Below are 15,326 nucleotides of genomic sequence, written 5' to 3'. Positions count from 1 at the left end.
ATGACATTTTTGTCAAGTTTTGCACCAAAAAAACATTTTTCAAAAAAATGGTCAGATTTTGGACGACATAGTATAGTATGTCGTTTTTGTCAAAATTTGGTCAAATTTTTTTTTTCTAAAAATGGTCACATTATGGACGACATAGTATAGTAGGACGTACTGCATAGTATAGTATGACATTTTTGTCAAGTTTTGCACCAAAAAAACATTTTTCAAAAAAATGGTCAGATTTTGGACGACATAGTATAGTATGTCGTTTTTGTCAAAATTTGGTTAAATTTTTTTTTTCTAAAAATGGCCACATTATGGACGACATAGTATAGTAGGACGTACTACATAGTATAGTATGACGTTTTTGTCAAGTTTTGGACCAAAAAACGTTTTTCAAAAATAAGGTCAGATTTTGGACGACACAGTATAGTATGTCGTTTTTGTCAAAATTTGGTCAAATGTTTTTTTTTCTAAAAATGGTCACATTATGGACGACATAGTATAGTAGGACGTACTGCATAGTATAGTATGACGTTTTTGTCAAGTTTTGCACCAAAAAAACATTTTTCAAAGAAATGGTCAGATTTTGGACGACATAGTATAGTATGTCGTTTTTGTCAAAATTTGGTCAAATTTTTTTTTTCTAAAAATGGTCACATTATGGACGACATAGTATAGTAGGACGTACTGCATAGTATAGTATGACGTTTTTGTCAAGTTTTGCACCAAAAAAAGTTTTTCAAAAATATGGTCAGATTTTGGACGACATAGTATAGTATGTCGTTTTTGTCAAAATTTGGTCAAATTTTTTTTTTCTAAAAATGGTCACATTATGGACGACATAGTATAGTAGGACGTACTACATAGTATAGTATGACGTTTTTGACAAGTTTTGCACCAAAAAAACATTTTTCAAAAATATGGTCAGATTTTGGACGACATAGTATAGTATGTCGTTTTTGTCAAATTTGGTCAAATGTTTTTTTTTCTAAAAATGGACACATTATGGACGACATAGTATAGTAGGACGTACTACATAGTATAGTATGACGTTTTTGTCAAGTTTTGCACCAAAAAAACGTTTTTCAAAAATATGGTCAGATTTTGGACGACATAGTATAGTATGTCGTTTTTGTCAAAATTTGGTCAAATTTTTTTTTTCTAAAAATGGTCACATTATGGACGACATAGTATAGTAGGACGTACTACATAGTATAGTATGACGTTTTTGTCAAGTTTTGCACCAAAAAAACATTTTTCAAAAAAATGGTCAGATTTTGGACGACATAGTATATAGTATGTCGTTTTTGTCAAAATTTGGTCAAATTTTTTTTTTCTAAAAATGGACACATTATGGACGACATAGTATAGTAGGACGTACTACATAGTATAGTATGACGTTTTTGTCAAGTTTTGCACCAAAAAAACGTTTTTCAAAAATATGGTCAGATTTTGGACGACATAGTATAGTATGTCGTTTTTGTCAAAATTTGGTCAAATTTTTTTTTTCTAAAAATGGTCACATTATGGACGACATAGTATAGTAGGACGTACTACATAGTATAGTATGACGTTTTTGTCAAGTTTTGCACCAAAAAAAGTTTTTCAAAAATATGGTCAGATTTTGGACGACATAGTATAGTATGTCGTTTTTGTCAAAATTTGGTCAAATCTTTTTTTTTCTAAAAATGGTCACATTATGGACGACATAGTATAGTAGGACGTACTACATAGTATAGTATGACGTTTTTGACAAGTTTTGCACCAAAAAAACGTTTTTCAAAAATATGGTCAGATTTTGGACGACATAGTATAGTATGTCGTTTTTGTCAAAATTTGGTCAAATTTTTTTTTTCTAAAAATGGTCACATTATGGACGACATAGTATAGTAGGACGTACTACATAGTATAGTATGACGTTTTTGTCAAGTTTTGCACCAAAAAAACATTTTTCAAAAAAATGGTCAGATTTTGGACGACATAGTATAGTATGTCGTTTTTGTCAAAATTTGGTCAAATTTTTTTTTTCTAAAAATGGTCACATTATGGACGACATAGTATAGTAGGACGTACTACATAGTATAGTATGACGTTTTTGTCAAGTTTTGCACCAAAAAAAGTTTTTCAAAAATATGGTCAGATTTTGGACGACATAGTATAGTATGTCGTTTTTGTCAAAATTTGGTCAAATTTTTCTTTTCTAAAAATGGACACATTATGGACGACATAGTATAGTAGGACGTACTACATAGTATAGTATGACGTTTTTGTCAAGTTTTGCACCAAAAAAAGTTTTTCAAAAATATGGTCAGATTTTGGACGACATAGTATAGTATGTCGTTTTTGTCAAAATTTGGTCAAATTTTTTTTTTCTAAAAATGGTCACATTATGGACGACATAGTATAGTAGGACGTACTACATAGTATAGTATGACGTTTTTGACAAGTTTTGCACCAAAAAAACATTTTTCAAAAATATGGTCAGATTTTGGACGATAGTATAGTATGTCGTTTTTGTCAAAACTTGGTCAAATTTTTTTTTTCTAAAAATTGTCACATTATGGACGACATAGTATAGTAGGACGTACTACATAGTATAGTATGACGTTTTTGTCAAGTTTTGGACCAAAAAACGTTTTTCAAAAATATGGTCAGATTTTGGACGACATAGTATAGTATGTCGTTTTTGTCAAAATTTGGTCAAATTTTTTTTTTCTAAAAATGGTCACATTATGGACGACATAGTATAGTAGGACGTACTACATAGTATAGTATGACGTTTTTGACAAGTTTTGCAACAAAAAAACATTTTTCAAAAAAATTGTCAGATTTTGGACGACATAGTATAGTATGTCGTTTTTGTCAAAATTTGGTCAAATTTTTTTTTCCTAAAATGGTCACATTATGGACGACATAGTATAGTAGGACGTACTACATAGTATAGTATGACGTTTTTGTCAAGTTTTGCACCAAAAAACATTTTTCAAAAATATGGTCAGATTTTGGACGACATAGTATAGTATGTCGTTTTTGTCAAAATTTGGTCAAATTTTTTTTTTCTAAAAATGGTCACATTATGGACGACATAGTATAGTAGGACGTACTACATAGTATAGTATGACGTTTTTGTCAAGTTTTGCACCAAAAAAACGTTTTTCAAAAATATGGTCAGATTTTGGACGACATAGTATAGTATGTCGTTTTTGTCAAAATTTGGTCAAATTTTTTTTTTCTAAAAATGGTCACATTATGGACGACATAGTATAGTAGGACGTACTACATAGTATAGTATGACGTTTTTGTCAAGTTTTGCACCAAAAAAACGTTTTTCAAAAAAATGGTCAGATTTTGGACGACATAGTATAGTATGTCGTTTTTGTCAAATTTTGGTCAAATTTTTTTTTCAAAAAATGGTCACATTATGGACGACATAGTATAGTAGGACGTACTACATAGTATAGTATGACATTTTTGTCAAGTTTTGCACCAAAAAAACATTTTTCAAAAAATGGTCAGATTTTGGACGACATAGTATAGTATGTCGTTTTTGTCAAAATTTGGTGAAATTTTTTTTTTCTAAAAATGGTCACATAATGGACGACATAGTACAGTAGGACGTACTACATAGTATAGTATGACGTTTTTGACAAGTTTTGCAACAAAAAAACATTTTTCAAAAAAATTGTCAGATTTTGGACGACATAGTATAGTATGTCGTTTTTGTCAAAATTTGGTCAAATTTTTTTTTCCTAAAATGGTCACATTATGGACGACATAGTATAGTAGGACGTACTACATAGTATAGTATGACGTTTTTGTCAAGTTTTGCACCAAAAAACATTTTTCAAAAATATGGTCAGATTTTGGACGACATAGTATAGTATGTCGTTTTTGTCAAAATTTGGTCAAATTTTTTTTTTCTAAAAATGGTCACATTATGGACGACATAGTATAGTAGGACGTACTACATAGTATAGTATGACGTTTTTGTCAAGTTTTGCACCAAAAAAACGTTTTTCAAAAAAATGGTCAGATTTTGGACGACATAGTATAGTATGTCGTTTTTGTCAAATTTTGGTCAAATTTTTTTTTTCAAAAAATGGTCACATTATGGACGACATAGTATAGTAGGACGTATTACATAGTATAGTATGACATTTTTGTCAAGTTTTGCACCAAAAAAACGTTTTTCAAAAAAATTGTCAGAATCAAAAACGACATAGTATAGTATGTCGTTTTTGTCCAATTTTGGACCAAATTTTTTTTCTCCAAAAATGGTCACATTTTGGAGATATAGTATAGTATGACGTACTACATAGTATAGTGTGACGTTTTTGTCAAGTTTTGGACCAAAAAAACGTTTTTTTAAAAAAATTGTCAGAATCAAAAACGACATAGTATAGTATGTCGCTTTTGTCCAATTTTCGACCAAATTTTTTTTCTCCAAAAATGGTCACATTTTGGAGATATAGTATAGTATGACGTACTACATCGTATAGTGTGACGTTTTTGTCAAGTTTTGCACCAAAAAAACATTTTTCAAAAAAATTGTCAGAATCAAAAACGACATAGTATAGTATGTCGTTTTTGTCCAATTTTGGACCAAATTTTTTTTCTCCAAAAATGGTCACATTTTGGAGATATAGTATAGTATGACGTACTACATAGTATAGTGTGACGTTTTTGTCAAGTTTTGGACCAAAAAAACGTTTTTTTTTAAAATTGTCAGAATCAAAAACGACATAGTATAGTATGTCGTTTTTGTCCAATTTTGGACCAAATTTTTCTTCTCCAAAAATGGTCACATTTTGGAGATATAGTATAGTATGACGTACTACATAGTATAGTATGACGTTTTTGTCAAGTTTTGCACCAAAAATCATTTTTCAAAAAAATGGTCAGATTTTGGACGACATGTATAGTATGTCGTTTTTGTCAAAATTTGGTCAAATTTTTTTTTTCTAAAAATGGTCACATTATGGACGACATAGTATAGTAGGACGTACTACATAGTATAGTATGACGTTTTTGTCAAGTTTTGCACCAAAAAACGTTTTTCAAAAATATGGTCAGATTTTGGACGACATAGTATAGTATGTCGTTTTTGTCAAAATTTGGTCAAATTTTTTTTTTCTAAAAATGGTCACATTATGGACGACATAGTATAGTAGGACGTACTACATAGTATAGTATGACGTTTTTGACAAGTTTTGCACCAAAAAAACATTTTTCAAAAATATGGTCAGATTTTGGACGACATAGTATAGTATGTCGTTTTTGTCAAAATTTGGTCAAATTTTTTTTTTCTAAAAATGGTCACATTATGGACGACATAGTATAGTAGGACGTACTACATAGTATAGTATGACGTTTTTGTCAAGTTTTGCACCAAAAAACGTTTTTCAAAAATATGGTCAGATTTTGGACGACATAGTATAGTATGTCGTTTTTGTCAAAATTTGGTCAAATTTTTTTTTTCTAAAAATGGTCACATTATGGACGACATAGTATAGTAGGACGTACTACATAGTATAGTATGACGTTTTTGACAAGTTTTGCACCAAAAAAACATTTTTCAAAAATATGGTCAGATTTTGGACGACATAGTATAGTATGTCGTTTTTGTCCAATTTTGGACCAAATTTTTTTTCTCCAAAAATGGTCACATTTTGGAGATATAGTATAGTATGACGTACTACATAGTATAGTGTGACGTTTTTGTCAAGTTTTGGACCAAAAAAACGTTTTTCAAAAAAATTGTCAGAATCAAAAACGACATAGTATAGTATGTCGTTTTTGTCCAATTTTGGACCAAATTTTTTTTCTCCAAAAATGGTCACATTTTGGAGATATAGTATAGTATGACGTACTACATAGTATAGTGTGACGTTTTTGTCAAGTTTTGGACCAAAAAAACGTTTTTTTTAAAAAATTGTCAGAATCAAAAACGACATAGTATAGTATGTCGCTTTTGTCCAATTTTGGACCAAATTTTTTTTCTCCAAAAATGGTCACATTTTGGAGATATAGTATAGTATGACGTACTGCATAGTATAGTGTGACGTTTTTGTCAAGTTTTGGACCAAAAAAACGTTTTTCAAAAAAATTGTCAGAATCAAAAACGACATAGTATAGTATGTCGTTTTTGTCCAATTTTGGACCAAATTTTTTTTCTCCAAAAATGGTCACATTTTGGAGATATAGTATAGTATGACGTACTACATAGTATAGTGTGACGTTTTTGTCAAGTTTTGGACCAAAAAAACGTTTTTCAAAAAAATTATCAGAATCAAAAACGACATAGTATAGTATGTCGTTTTTGTCCAATTTTGGACCAAATTTTTTTTCTCCAAAAATGGTCACATTTTGGAGATATAGTATAGTATGACGTACTACATAGTATAGTGTGACGTTTTTGTCAAGTTTTGGACCAAAAAAACGTTTTTCAAAAAAATGGTCAGAATCAAAAACGACATAGTATAGTATGTCGTTTTTGTCCAATTTTGGACCAAATTTTTTTTCTCCAAAAATGGTCACACTTTGGAGATATAGTATAGTATGCTGTACTACATAGTATAGTGTGACGTTTTTGTCAAGTTTTGGACCAAAAAAACGTTTTTTTTAAAAAATTGTCAGAATCAAAAACGACATAGTATAGTATGTCGCTTTTGTCCAATTTTGGACCAAATTTTTTTTCTCCAAAAATGGTCACATTTTGGAGATATAGTATAGTATGACGTACTACATAGTATAGTGTGACGTTTTTGTCAAGTTTTGGACCAAAAAAACGTTTTTCAAAAAAATGGTCAGAATCAAAAACGACATAGTATAGTATGTCGTTTTTGTCCAATTTTGGACCAAATTTTTTTTCTCCAAAAATGGTCACATTTTGGAGATATAGTATAGTATGACGTACTACATAGTATAGTGTGACGTTTTTGTCAAGTTTTGGACCAAAAAAACGTTTTTTTTAAAAATTGTCAGAATCAAAAACGACATAGTATAGTATGTCGTTTTTGTCCAATTTTGGACCAAATTTTTTTTCTCCAAAAATGGTCACATTTTGGAGATATAGTATAGTATGACGTACTACATAGTATAGTGTGACGTTTTTGTCAAGTTTTGGACCAAAAAAACGTTTTTCAAAAAAATTGTCAGAATCAAAAACGACATAGTATAGTATGTCGTTTTTGTCCAATTTTGGACCAAATTTTTTTTCTCCAAAAATGGTCACATTTTGGAGATATAGTATAGTATGACGTACTACATAGTATAGTGTGACGTTTTTGTCAAGTTTTGGACCAAAAAAACGTTTTTTTTTAAAAATTGTCAGAATCAAAAACGACATAGTATAGTATGTCGCTTTTGTCCAATTTTGGACCAAATTTTTTTTCTCCAAAAATGGTCACATTTTGGAGATATAGTATAGTATGACGTACTACATAGTATAGTGTGACGTTTTTGTCAAGTTTTGGACCAAAAAAACGTTTTTCAAAAAAATGGTCAGAATCAAAAACGACATAGTATAGTATGTCGTTTTTGTCCAATTTTGGACCAAATTTTTTTTCTCCAAAAGTGGTCACATTTTGGAGATATAGTATAGTATGACGTACTACATAGTGTAGTGTGACGTTTTTGTCAAGTTTTGGACCAAAAAAACGTTTTTTTTAAAAATTGTCAGAATCAAAAACGACATAGTATAGTATGTCGTTTTTGTCCAATTTTGGACCAAATTTTTCTTCTCCAAAAATGGTCACATTTTGGAGATATAGTATAGTATGACGTACTACATAGTATAGTATGACGTTTTTGTCAAGTTTTGCACCAAAAATCATTTTTCAAAAAAATGGTCAGATTTTGGACGACATAGTATAGTATGTCGTTTTTGTCAAAATTTGGTCAAATTTTTTTTTCTAAAAATGGTCACATTATGGACGACATAGTATAGTAGGACGTACTACATAGTATAGTATGACGTTTTTGTCAAGTTTTGCACCAAAAAACGTTTTTCAAAAATATGGTCAGATTTTGGACGACATAGTATAGTATGTCGTTTTTGTCAAAATTTGGTCAAATTTTTTTTTTCTAAAAATGGTCACATTATGGACGACATAGTATAGTAGGACGTACTACATAGTATAGTATGACGTTTTTGACAAGTTTTGCACCAAAAAAACATTTTTCAAAAATATGGTCAGATTTTGGACGACATAGTATAGTATGTCGTTTTTGTCAAAATTTGGTCAAATTTTTTTTTTCTAAAAATGGTCACATTATGGACGACATAGTATAGTAGGACGTACTACATAGTATAGTATGACGTTTTTGACAAGTTTTGCACCAAAAAAACATTTTTCAAAAATATGGTCAGATTTTGGACGACATAGTATAGTATGTCGTTTTTGTCCAATTTTGGACCAAAGTTTTTTTTCTCCAAAAATGGTCACATTTTGGAGATATAGTATAGTATGACGTACTACATAGTATAGTGTGACGTTTTTGTCAAGTTTTGGACCAAAAAAACGTTTTTCAAAAAAATTGTCAGAATCAAAAACGACATAGTATAGTATGTCGTTTTTGTCCAATTTTGGACCAAATTTTTTTTCTCCAAAAATGGTCACATTTTGGAGATATAGTATAGTATGACGTACTACATAGTATAGTGTGACGTTTTTGTCAAGTTTTGGACCAAAAAAACGTTTTTCAAAAAAATTGTCAGAATCAAAAACGACATAGTATAGTATGTCGTTTTTGTCCAATTTTGGACCAAATTTTTTTTCTCCAAAAATGGTCACATTTTGGAGATATAGTATAGTATGACGTACTACATAGTATAGTGTGACGTTTTTGTCAAGTTTTGGACCAAAAAAACGTTTTTTTTTAAAAATTGTCAGAATCAAAAACGACATAGTATAGTATGTCGCTTTTGTCCAATTTTGGACCAAATTTTTTTTCTCCAAAAATGGTCACAGTTTGGAGACATAGTATAGTATGACGTACTACATAGTATAGTGTGACGTTTTTGTCAAGTTTTGGACCAAAAAAACGTTTTTCAAAAAAATTGTCAGAATCAAAAACGACATAGTATAGTATGTCGTTTTTGTCCAATTTTGGACCAAATTTTTTTTCTCCAAAAATGGTCACATTTTGGAGATATAGTATAGTATGACGTACTACATAGTATAGTGTGACGTTTTTGTCAAGTTTTGGACCAAAAAAACGTTTTTTTAAAAAATTGTCAGAATCAAAAACGACATAGTATAGTATGTCGTTTTTGTCCAATTTTGGACCAAATTTTTTTTCTCCAAAAATGGTCACATTTTGGAGATATAGTATAGTATGACGTACTACATAGTATAGTGTGACGTTTTTGTCAAGTTTTGGACCAAAAAAACGTTTTTCAAAAAAATTGTCAGAATCAAAAACGACATAGTATAGTATGTCGTTTTTGTCCAATTTTGGACCAAATTTTTTTTCTCCAAAAGTGGTCACATTTTGGAGATATAGTATAGTATGACGTACTACATAGTATAGTGTGACGTTTTTGTCAAGTTTTGGACCAAAAAAACGTTTTTCAAAAAAATTGTCAGAATCAAAAACGACATAGTATAGTATGTCGTTTTTGTCCAATTTTGGACCAAATTTTTTTTCTCCAAAAATGGTCACATTTTGGAGATATAGTATAGTATGACGTACTACATAGTATAGTGTGACGTTTTTGTCAAGTTTTGGACCAAAAAAACGTTTTTTTTTAAAAATTGTCAGAATCAAAAACGACATAGTATAGTATGTCGCTTTTGTCCAATTTTGGACCAAATTTTTTTTCTCCAAAAATGGTCACATTTTGGAGATATAGTATAGTATGACGTACTACATAGTATAGTGTGACGTTTTTGTCAAGTTTTGGACCAAAAAAACGTTTTTTTTAAAAATTGTCAGAATCAAAAACGACATAGTATAGTATGTCGTTTTTGTCCAATTTTGGACCAAATTTTTTTTCTCCAAAAATGGTCACATTTTGGAGATATAGTATAGTATGACGTACTACATAGTATAGTGTGACGTTTTTGTCAAGTTTTGCACCAAAAAAACATTTTTCAAAAAAATTGTCAGAATCAAAAACGACATAGTATAGTATGTCGTTTTTGTCCAATTTTGGACCAAATTTTTTTTCTCCAAAAATGGTCACATTTTGGAGATATAGTATAGTATGACGTACTACATAGTATAGTGTGACGTTTTTGTCAAGTTTTGGACCAAAAAAACGTTTTTTTTAAAAATTATCAGAATCAAAAACGACATAGTATAGTATGTCGTTTTTGTCCAATTTTGGACCAAATTTTTTTCTCCAAAAATGGTCACATTTTGGAGATATAGTATAGTATGACGTACTACATAGTATAGTGTGACGTTTTTGTCAAGTTTTGGACCAAAAAAACGTTTTTTTTTAAAATTGTCAGAATCAAAAACGACATAGTATAGTATGTCGTTTTTGTCCAATTTTGGACCAAATTTTTCTTCTCCAAAAATGGTCACATTTTGGAGATATAGTATAGTATGACGTACTACATAGTATAGTATGACGTTTTTGTCAAGTTTTGCACCAAAAATCATTTTTCAAAAAAATGGTCAGATTTTGGACGACATGTATAGTATGTCGTTTTTGTCAAAATTTGGTCAAATTTTTTTTTTCTAAAAATGGTCACATTATGGACGACATAGTATAGTAGGACGTACTACATAGTATAGTATGACGTTTTTGTCAAGTTTTGCACCAAAAAACGTTTTTCAAAAATATGGTCAGATTTTGGACGACATAGTATAGTATGTCGTTTTTGTCAAAATTTGGTCAAATTTTTTTTTTCTAAAAATGGTCACATTATGGACGACATAGTATAGTAGGACGTACTACATAGTATAGTATGACGTTTTTGACAAGTTTTGCACCAAAAAAACATTTTTCAAAAATATGGTCAGATTTTGGACGACATAGTATAGTATGTCGTTTTTGTCAAAATTTGGTCAAATTTTTTTTTTCTAAAAATGGTCACATTATGGACGACATAGTATAGTAGGACGTACTACATAGTATAGTATGACGTTTTTGTCAAGTTTTGGACCAAAAAAACGTTTTTCAAAAAAATTGTCAGAATCAAAAACGACATAGTATAGTATGACGTCTTTGTCAAATTTTGCACCAAAAAAACATTTCTCCAAAAATGGTCACATTTTGGAGATATAGTATAGTATGACGTACTACATAGTATAGTGTGACGTTTTTGTCAAGTTTTGGACCAAAAAAACGTTTTTCAAAAAAATTGTCAGAATCAAAAACGACATAGTATAGTATGTCGTTTTTGTCCAATTTTGGACCAAATTTTTTTTCTCCAAAAATGGTCACATTTTGGAGATATAGTATAGTATGACGTACTACATAGTATAGTGTGACGTTTTTGTCAAGTTTTGGACCAAAAAAACGTTTTTCAAAAAAATTGTCAGAATCAAAAACGAAATAGTATAGTATGTCGTTTTTGTCCAATTTTGGACCAAATTTTTTTTCTCCAAAAATGGTCACATTTTGGAGATATAGTATAGTATGACGTACTACATAGTATAGTGTGACGTTTTTGTCAAGTTTTGCACCAAAAAACGTTTTTCAAAAATATGGTCAGATTTTGGACGACATAGTATAGTATGTCGTTTTTGTCAAAATTTGGTCAAATTTTTTTTTTCTAAAAATGGTCACATTATGGACGACATAGTATAGTAGGACGTACTACATAGTATAGTATGACGTTTTTGACAAGTTTTGCACCAAAAAAACATTTTTCAAAAATATGGTCAGATTTTGGACGACATAGTATAGTATGTCGTTTTTGTCAAAATTTGGTCAAATTTTTTTTTTCTAAAAATGGTCACATTATGGACGACATAGTATAGTAGGACGTACTACATAGTATAGTATGACGTTTTTGTCAAGTTTTGCACCAAAAAACGTTTTTCAAAAATATGGTCAGATTTTGGACGACATAGTATAGTATGTCGTTTTTGTCAAAATGTGGTCAAATTTTTTTTTTCTAAAAATGGTCACATTATGGACGACATAGTATAGTAGGACGTACTACATAGTATAGTATGACGTTTTTGACAAGTTTTGCACCAAAAAAACATTTTTCAAAAATATGGTCAGATTTTGGACGACATAGTATAGTATGTCGTTTTTGTCCAATTTTGGACCAAATTTTTTTTCTCCAAAAATGGTCACATTTTGGAGATATAGTATAGTATGACGTACTACATAGTATAGTGTGACGTTTTTGTCAAGTTTTGGACCAAAAAAACATTCTTCAAAAATATGGTCAGATTTTGGACGACATAGTATAGTATGTCGTTTTTGTCCAATTTTGGACCAAATTTTTTTTCTCCAAAAATGGTCACATTATGGACGACATAGTATAGTAGGACGTACTACATAGTATAGTATGACGTTTTTGTCAAGTTTTGCACCAAAAAACGTTTTTCAAAAATATGGTCAGATTTTGGACGACATAGTATAGTATGTCGTTTTTGTCAAAATTTGGTCAAATTCTTTTTTTCTAAAAATGGTCACATTATGGACGACATAGTATAGTAGGACGTACTACATAGTAAAGTATGACGTTTTTGACAAGTTTTGCACCAAAAAAAGTTTTTTTAAAAAAATGGTCAGATTTTGGACGACATAGTATAGTATGTCGTTTTTGTCAAATTTTGGTCAAATTTTTTTTTTCAAAAAATGGTCACATTATGGACGACATAGTATAGTAGGACGTACTACAAAGTATAGTATGACGTTTTTGATAAGTTTTGCACCAAAAAAAAGGTTTTTTCAAAAAAATGGTCAGATTTTGGACGACATAGTATAGTATGTCGTTTTTGTCAAAATTTGGTCAAATTTTTTTTTTCTAAAAATGGTCACATAATGGACGACATAGTATAGTAGGACGCACTACATAGTATAGTATGACGTTTTTGTCAAGTTTTGCACCAAAAAAACGTTTTTCAAAAAAATGGTCAGATTTTGGACGACATAGTATATAGTATGTCGTTTTTGTCAAAATTTGGTCAAATTTTTTTTTTCTAAAAATGGTCACATTATGGACGACATAGTATAGTAGGACGTACTACATAGTATAGTATGACGTTTTTGTCAAGTTTTGCACCAAAAAACGTTTTTCAAAAATATGGTCAGATTTTGGACGACATAGTATAGTATGTCGTTTTTGTCCAATTTTGGACCAAATTTTTTTTCTCCAAAAATGGTCACATTTTGGAGATATAGTATAGTATGACGTACTACATAGTATAGTGTGACGTTTTTGTCAAGTTTTGGACCAAAAAAACATTCTTCAAAAATATGGTCAGATTTTGGACGACATAGTATAGTATGTCGTTTTTGTCCAATTTTGGACCAAATTTTTTTTCTCCAAAAATGGTCACATTATGGACGACATAGTATAGTAGGACGTACTACATAGTATAGTATGACGTTTTTGTCAAGTTTTGCACCAAAAAACGTTTTTCAAAAATATGGTCAGATTTTGGACGACATAGTATAGTATGTCGTTTTTGTCAAAATTTGGTCAAATTCTTTTTTTCTAAAAATGGTCACATTATGGACGACATAGTATAGTAGGACGTACTACATAGTATAGTATGACGTTTTTGACAAGTTTTGCACCAAAAAAAGTTTTTTTTAAAAAATGGTCAGATTTTGGACGACATAGTATAGTATGTCGTTTTTGTCAAATTTTGGTCAAATTTTTTTTTTCAAAAAATGGTCACATTATGGACGACATAGTATAGTAGGACGTACTACAAAGTATAGTATGACGTTTTTGATAAGTTTTGCACCAAAAAAAAGGTTTTTTCAAAAAAATGGTCAGATTTTGGACGACATAGTATAGTATGTCGTTTTTGTCAAAATTTGGTCAAATTTTTTTTTTCTAAAAATGGTCACATAATGGACGACATAGTATAGTAGGACGCACTACATAGTATAGTATGACGTTTTTGTCAAGTTTTGCACCAAAAAAACGTTTTTCAAAAAAATGGTCAGATTTTGGACGACATAGTATATAGTATGTCGTTTTTGTCAAAATTTGGTCAAATTTTTTTTTTCTAAAAATGGTCACATTATGGACGACATAGTATAGTAGGACGTACTACATAGTATCATAGTATAGTATGACGTTTTTGTCAAGTTTTGCACCAAAAAAACGTTTTTCAAAAAAATGGTCAGATTTTGGACGACATAGTATATAGTATGTCGTTTTTGTCAAAATTTGGTCAAATTTTTTTTTTCTAAAAATGGTCACATTATGGACGACATAGTATAGTAGGACGTACTACATAGTATAGTATGACGTTTTTGTCAAGTTTTGCACCAAAAAAACGTTTTTCAAAAATATGGTCAGATTTTGGACGACATAGTATAGTATGTCGTTTTTGTCAAAATTTGGTCAAATTTTTTTTTTCTAAAAATGGTCACATTATGGACGACATAGTATAGTAGGACGTACTACATAGTATAGTATGACGTTTTTGTCAAGTTTTGGACCAAAAAACGTTTTTCAAAAATATGGTCAGATTTTGGACGACATAGTATAGTATGTCGTTTTTGTCAAAATTTGGTCAAATTTTTTATTTCTAAAAATGGTCACATTATGGACGACATAGTATAGTAGGACGTACTACATAGTATAGTATGACGTTTTTGTCAAGTTTTGCACCAAAAAAAGTTTTTCAAAAATATGGTCAGATTTTGGACAACATAGAAAAGTATGTCGTTTTTGTCAAAATTTGGTCAAATTTTTTATTTCTAAAAATGGTCACATTATGGACGACAGTATAGTAGGACGTACTACATAGTATAGTATGACGTTTTTGTCAAGTTTTGCACCAAAAAAACGTTTTTCAAAAATATGGTCAGATTTTGGACGACATAGTATAGTATGTCGTTTTTGTCAAAATTTGGTCAAATTTTTTTTTTCTAAAAATGGTCACATTATGGACGACATAGTATAGTAGGACGTACTACATAGTATAGTATGACGTTTTTGTCAAGTTTTGGACCAAAAAACGTTTTTCAAAAATATGGTCAGATTTTGGACGACATAGTATAGTATGTCGTTTTTGTCAAAATTTGGTCAAATTTTTTTTTTCTAAAAATGGTCACATTATGGACGACATAGTATAGTAGGACGTACTACATAGTATAGTATGACGTTTTTGTCAAGTTTTGGACCAAAAAACGTTTTTCAAAAATATGGTCAGATTTTGGACGACATAGTATA

This window comes from Microchirus variegatus (genome assembly GCF_963457635.1).
Source record: "Microchirus variegatus genome assembly, chromosome: 18".
In the NCBI taxonomy this organism is placed as follows: Eukaryota; Metazoa; Chordata; class Actinopteri; order Pleuronectiformes; family Soleidae; genus Microchirus; species Microchirus variegatus.
This window is presented reverse-complemented; position numbering follows the sequence as displayed.